Here is a 6,857-nt window from a genome sequence, read left to right as displayed (position 1 = left end):
GTTACTGTTGTTGTTGTTGTTGTTGCAGGACGGCCCACATTGACTAATACCATCCCAAGAGGCTCTTTGTTGCTTCTTTTCTGCTTGAGGTTGATTATCAGATGAAAAATCCAGAGTGTCAGACATGATGAATGTAATATCCACGCCATTGCAATTAACTGTGCCATTAGCAATGAGTGCAATGTGTTCAAGCGAGTTTAATGGCCGTAAACACCCTACCATATCAATTAGACATTTTACGTCTAACCACACAGCAGAACATTCCAGGTCGTATATTGACAGCTCACAAAAGCAAGTAATCTGTGGCAAAAGATGCTAGTGAAATGAAACACCAACAATGGAGATGATCAAACTAAAACTTTAGAATGAGTCAAAAACCGAAACTAAAGCTGCTTCTTAAACTTCTTATTCATCACCGATAATCTCCATAATGAACTCTTGTATTTTATATATTGGTTGAGAAAGTATGTCTTTAAAGAAGAACTAAGTAACTTGTTTACCTTATTAATTCTTTCCGTAGTCCCTCTGGGGGTAATACAAGTGTTAATGGAGTGAATGGGAGGTGTTTCATCTCTCCCTGGTGTCTCTGTCCAGAAAACCCTGCTTGCAACTTCTCTGCCTTTGTGTCGGAAGCGCAATACACACTAATGGAATCACAAAGAAGAAGCTAACAGACTAACGTGCAAAGCTAACTGCGTTCTAGCGCCACTTTAGCAGTGTTTACAGCCAAGTTTGAGTGAAAAAATTTATCTCCATTGAGTTTTGACACAATGTGCAATATCCCTCTCTCCATTTGTCTTTTCTGTCAGCATAGTATTTACTCTCACGGATAATTTATGAGTAAAAGAAACTTTAACTTTAAGGGCTACTGAACATAGTTAAACAGAACTAGAAACTAGAAGAACAAATCCAAGGCCCAGACTAGACTGGGAGTTTGCAGCGATCTTTATGTGGAAAAAGAGCTGAGCAAACTTAAAGCCACACTGCATAACATTTCATCCAGTAAATACAATAAAATACAAGCATTCATTCATTCTTATGTGCGCTCTTGACGATAAGATTTGACTCAGAAAATGTGTCTTGACTGGAAGAGGGCTCCCCTCTCCTCTGACCTGACTCGTATAACGGGACATTACCAGCCTGTAAAGTGCATATTACAGGTTTTAATGCTTTTGAAAATACGACTCATTTAGAAAGATAACATCAGTTGCATAATCATCATTTTATTTCAGTGAAGCAGCAATTTTTATCAAGAAATGTTGAGAAGAAAATTATAATTTTTACTTGAATTTTTAAGCTGCTGACAGGAAGTGAAACAGATAGAGGTAGGTTCCCATTGACTTAACAAGGTCGGCATGGCAACAGTTGAAACTGTTTGCCTTCAGCTATGTCACTTCCTGTCAGTGTCCAATAAGGAAGTGAAACCATATCACAAATATGGCCAAACCAAAGAACGCTGGGTACAATCTTTAGCAAAATCTTAAATATAATTATGTGTTTATAATTTATATAACTCTGTTTTAGCATAAATTGGGTCTAATGTTATATTCTAAAATCAACCCACAGCAAAAACAGCATTGACAACAAACATCTATGTAGCCGGGGGAATGTTTCGAACATGAAGAATATCTGTATTTAAAACTCAATTATAGAACCAGAAACTTTATTGTAATACTAAACCAAGAACCACTTGTAAACAGTCGTGCGCCATCTAGGGCCCACAGTTTGAGAACCCCCTGCTCTCGAAGGACCACATGTAAAGGGAGGCAAAGACAAACACACGGACACATATACAATCCACTGCCTCGCCTGCCCCTCCTCTCTCTCTTTCTCTCTCTCTCTCTCTCTCTCTCTCCCTGCCATCGCTCACCCTCACTATCGTCTCATCTCCCTCTCTCTCTCACACACGCGCTCAGTAGCTGCGCTCTGACAGACGGGGAAGCACTGCCCGGGAAGGACTTAGTGGGAGCGCCTTCTATTGTACTTTACCGTCGCACCTCTATCTATCTCCCAGTGAGCTGCACCGCCCGCCTGGCTCCTGTCATGAACTGCCATTAGTGCACAAGCGCTCCGGTGTCCGGGGAAAAAAAAAAAAGGATAAGCGGGATCTAGCCTTTTACAAAGAAGACAATAAAGAAAAAGAAGACGAAGCCAGGAGCAACAGGGTGGTGGACTGCATACGCGGGATCAAGATATTTGCCTACTATATTCAAGACAAGTCAGTAAGTTTTTATTACTACAACTGCTTTTAAAAGAAAAATTACTGCCAACGCATTTCCGATTCAAGATGTTGTCTATATCCATTCCTATCCTGTCTGGTTTGTAATTTGATTGGTTGTTCACTTACTGCTTACTTTTAAACAATGAGTTCGAGCAAAAGTCAATATTTTGAACCCACTTTAGATACTTTAGATGTTAAGCTAAAAGTTATGTTTCCTTTCCAATTGATGTCACTACAGCAAACAATCAGTGATCCATTTTCCATGAGGGTTTGTCATGGCAGATGCCCCTCCACAACTTGGTGCTTTGGGACAGACTTAAGGCTATATAGACCAGCTTAGCCACTTGTGACTGGGTCAGCTGATGCACCTGTTATTCAGTGTATTTTAGTTAGTCCAGCCTGATTTTGGCCTAGTATCACAACACATCTTTTCTGAACAGTATTGCGTCTGTGATTAAGTATTCCATGATGATTCCGTTCAATGTGCAGAGACACAGAGATAAACTGCTGAACAAATCCCTTGCATTTCCGTATACATCTGTAGACGTCTTGACTAACAGTTTTACACATAATGACACCCCTCTGAGGCCGGATGTCGCGTTTGCTTGCGATTGTTGCCATTCCAGTTTGGATCCCGATGACTTGTGCATCCCTTACATAGTTTAACCTCACGACTATCCTCCAAAGCTCTGTGTGATTCCGCATGTATACTTCGAAAAAGACACTATACAGGACGGGCTTCCTCCTTTGCTCCTTGTCTCTTACCCCCCCGAACCCTCTCTTCACTCGCACAGGAGGCAATTAAGCGCGGATTGGCAGCCTAGCACCGCCGGTAACTTGGAAACAGGCGTGTAGGAGAGGCTTGGCGGCACATGATGGGATTTAGGTGTAAGAGCGACAGAAGGAGGGAGGAAGACGGGAGATTCCCTTTGTTCGTTTCACGACAAAAGCAACAGAGAAACCTTAGCGCTCAGAAATGGCCCCCGGGGGTAGCACCGTGCAGCGAGCTTTTTTTTTTATGATTTGTGCATAACATTGAACTCTATCGACATGAACAAATTTGCACAAAGGCAGACTTATATCAAGGAAGATGGAGGTGTCTCACAATAGGGGACACAGCTGCAGCCGAGGTCTACTAGTTCAGGGGTAAAAGCTCATTCTCTTTTGAACCAAACAACTAATATCAGTATTGGTATTGAGTGCTGGGGCCTGTTCACCACGACTTGCTGGATTCGGCATCAGTTTGTGAGTTTATGAGTCAGGCCCAGTCCAAAATAATCAAGAAAAATTCTACACTTGAACAGCATTTCTTACTCAATCGACTTTGCCATACGATATCTGCAAATGCGCTCCGAGCTGTTGTAGTAATGAGTGAGCACTCACGTTTAATTACCGAGCGATTCACACTTCGCACCACTTCAACGACAAGAGAATAGGACTGAATTTAGCTGAACATCGGCAGGTCCCGGCTCCTTGTAAATATGGCTCGTCCTGGGTGCGTCGCTCCTGCAATTTCTGTAATGAATGGTTGAGCAGCTTTTCTAATTCGCCCAATAAACAAGATCCCCGCGGACTCCCTCCCCCCCCCGAACCCTTCGTTCCAATTGTGTTTATCTAAACTGTGTGATCTGATGTTACCCATAGAAGCCCATAAAGCTCACTTCGGCAATCGCACTTTGTCAACGACTGGTTTCCACGCCATTTCTCCTCCTAGGTAAGATAAGATGAAAGGTGAAATGGTGCTTTATGGCCTCCTTGACTCCACAAAAGCAATCAGACGGCTGTTCCCATGGTGTAAACTGTATGTTTTAGATAAAATAAATGGCGAAATAGCTATTATCCTGGACCGTTGTTTATCGAGAGACATCGGATGAGACGGAGCCGCACTTTGCATAAATTTTAGGGACAGTAGAAGTGTGAAGTGGAAGTGTTTGCCAGCTATGAGCAAAATGTGTTTATACAAATCCTCAACAGGAACAGGCTTTGAAAAGGCTCATTCATCAGCGGTCTGTAAACGCTTTTTGTTTCAACTTTTATCACTCCTATCGCAAAGACTGGTCACCTCATTGGATATATGACATTGTGTGTTAGCAAAAAGAAAGGTGCAATAGCATTTGGTGGCGGCTGTGTATAGGACTAGAGGTGCATTCCAGGCAACTGGTAACTGGCATATTGGAAAAAGGCCTTGGAACGCTGCTCGAACTGGTAATTACAACTTGTAAACTCGGAAACCTGAAGACTGCTACGAGTTTGTGTACGAGATGAGGACAGTAATGGCGGCCCCCAGTGGAGCAGCGCAGCTAATGATAAAACTGTAACAAAACCACTGCATCAGTGATGTGAACATTACTTTTGGTCACAGCTCTCAACATAACTCCACAACTCCACGCGTTCCCTTTAAGAGTTACTGTGTACAGTGCTCTCTATAGGAGTGTCCGGACAGAGAGCAGCGGGGGGGTCAGGACAGCGTCAGGACAGTGTCAGCCCTGGTCATCGTCATTTATCACCAGTGGGAGGTTTGCGGTGTCACCTTGTACCCGTGCACTACAGAAGCCTGCCTCATAGGGACAGCCCATCTCTCTCGACTTTGCTGCGAGCGCAATATGCTGACATTGACTTTGCCCCGTAGAGACACAGCGGGGAGACACGTGCAAAGGGTTGGTCATGGAAAATACATAGAGTTTTCAGCAAGGTGAGAAAATGTGCTTTTAATTCAGCGAAGTGCCTTGAATCATTTTGATTTGTGATATTAAAAAAAAAGAAAGAAAATGGTCGTACTGGGTGTTGTATGTGCCTGTTATATTAAGGTCTTTTCTTAAATAAACCCAGATAAGATAAACTTTAGTCCAAGTTTAGGCCCATATGATCCCCTTTTAGACCTGGTTTAGACCACCTCTTTCCAAGTGGTGGTACCTTCAAAGTTTGAGGGCCTTTTTTTAGTAGACTGACAATGGCAATAAAGCCTATTCTAATCGCGTCTGTCAGTCGACACCCAGGAAAATGCAAATATAGAGCATTAACAGCAAAAAACATGATGGATTTATAAATCAATGACCATTCAACTTGTTTCTTAAAGCAGTACTAAATAACTCATGCCCCTAGAGGCCATTGGCGCCACTGCAGGTGACGTAGCATGTTACGTTTTTTAACTCATTAATTGTCCGTGAGAGTAAATACTATGCTGACAGAAAAGACAAAGGGAGAGAGGGATATCGTACATCCAATTACACAATGGAGATCATTTTTTTTCACTCAAACTTGGCTGCAAATACTGTTAAAGTGGTGCTAGCCCGCAGTTAGCTTTGCCCGTTAGCCTGTTAGCTTCTTCCTCGTGATTCCATTAGTGTGTATTGTGGTTTTCTGGCCAGAGACACTGGGGGGAGATGAGAGACCCCCCAATCATCCCATTACCCCCCAGAGGGACTACGAAAAGGATTTAAACAAGTTACTTAGTGCTGCTTTAAGGAAAAGAAATATGCAGCAGCAACAACAACAAAAGCAGACACACTAAAGCTGAGGTTATAGAGGTTGAGAGAGTCAGTGGTAACTCGCTTGCAAATGATCCACTCTGCCTGGCCTCTTTGAAGATTTACAACTGGATTAAACGTTCTGAGATGTTTGATAAACAGAAATGCTGCTGAGTGTTTTTTTCCTACCCCCAAAGCTGAATCCACCTGCGAGGCGTCGATAACCAAATTCATATCACGCTTTCTGACTTCCCCTGCTGTGGCGATCTGAGCACCAAAAACACCCTCAGTGCCAGGAATAAAGCCCCGGCCTACACGCAGCGCTGACAGCCAGTCTGAAATCTGAACACCGGTTTGGTGACCTGCTCTGAATTGGAAATGTGTTGGACGTTTTCACCTGGACGGCTCCTGTCCTCCTGCCACTGAGCGGTCACGACGTCCTTCCCCCTCGGTGTCACCGCGACTTTTGTGTTGATTAGAATGTCCCGAGGCAAAGCATGGGTTTCAAGGAATGGAGAAGGACAAAGAAAGGTTTATCTATTGTACGCTGTATGAAAAAAAATATGAAAAAACTGGTGAGGCACAAATCCCAACTTGCAACTTGGGGGAAATAAGCTGTGCCTTCACTGTTGAAACCCAGACCCTAAGTTTTGTTGATGTGATAATGGAAGTTTAATCACAAGTATCTCACAATAATTTAATGCAATCCCAGTCAGTTTTTTGTGAAACTGGAACCGAACTCCAAAAAATAAGAAGAATAAGAGGAATACAATAAATACAATAAGCAATTATTTGTCCTATCTCATTGATTAAAATTGTCCAGCTGTCCAATGCAGTCGTCCAATTGTCTCTTGAAGAGCAGGGGTAGATGTGACATGTAAAACCAAATCTACTCAAAAAGTGGCCCTCATACTTTTAAAGCACCACTATAAGTATATTGGAAATGTGGACTAAACCAGGTCTAACAAAGGGATAAAATAGACCTAAACTTGAACTAAAATAGTTCATCTCTAAAATATACAAAATTAGGGCTGCAACTAACGTTTATTTTTGGTAATCGATTAATCGCTTGGCTAAGAATGATGAAAATTGTATATATATATTTTTTTAATCCACATAACGCTAAAGTTGTGCCGCTTGAGGACATGTTGTTGGAGTAAACTTAAAGT

At 42.4% G+C, this 6,857-nt stretch overlaps 1 protein-coding gene across 2 annotated transcripts in view; it reads left to right on the top strand.

Annotated features, from left to right (window-relative positions):
- Positions 1–1,895: 1,895 nt before the first annotated feature.
- The window catches only part of shisal1b (shisa like 1b), a gene marked incomplete at its 3' end in the record, with an annotated part of 44,549 nt that continues 39,587 nt past the window's right edge, over positions 1,896–6,857 (top strand). The window contains exon 1 of one of the 2 annotated variants that reach the window (XM_079567328.1): positions 1,896–2,218. The remainder of the gene's footprint in view (positions 2,219–6,857) is intronic. The other variant, XM_079567329.1, reaches the window with a different exon arrangement.

Source organism: Gobius niger (assembly GCF_951799975.1).
Source record: "Gobius niger genome assembly, chromosome: 12".
Taxonomy (NCBI): domain Eukaryota; kingdom Metazoa; phylum Chordata; class Actinopteri; order Gobiiformes; family Gobiidae; genus Gobius; species Gobius niger.
This window is presented reverse-complemented; position numbering and strand designations above follow the sequence as displayed.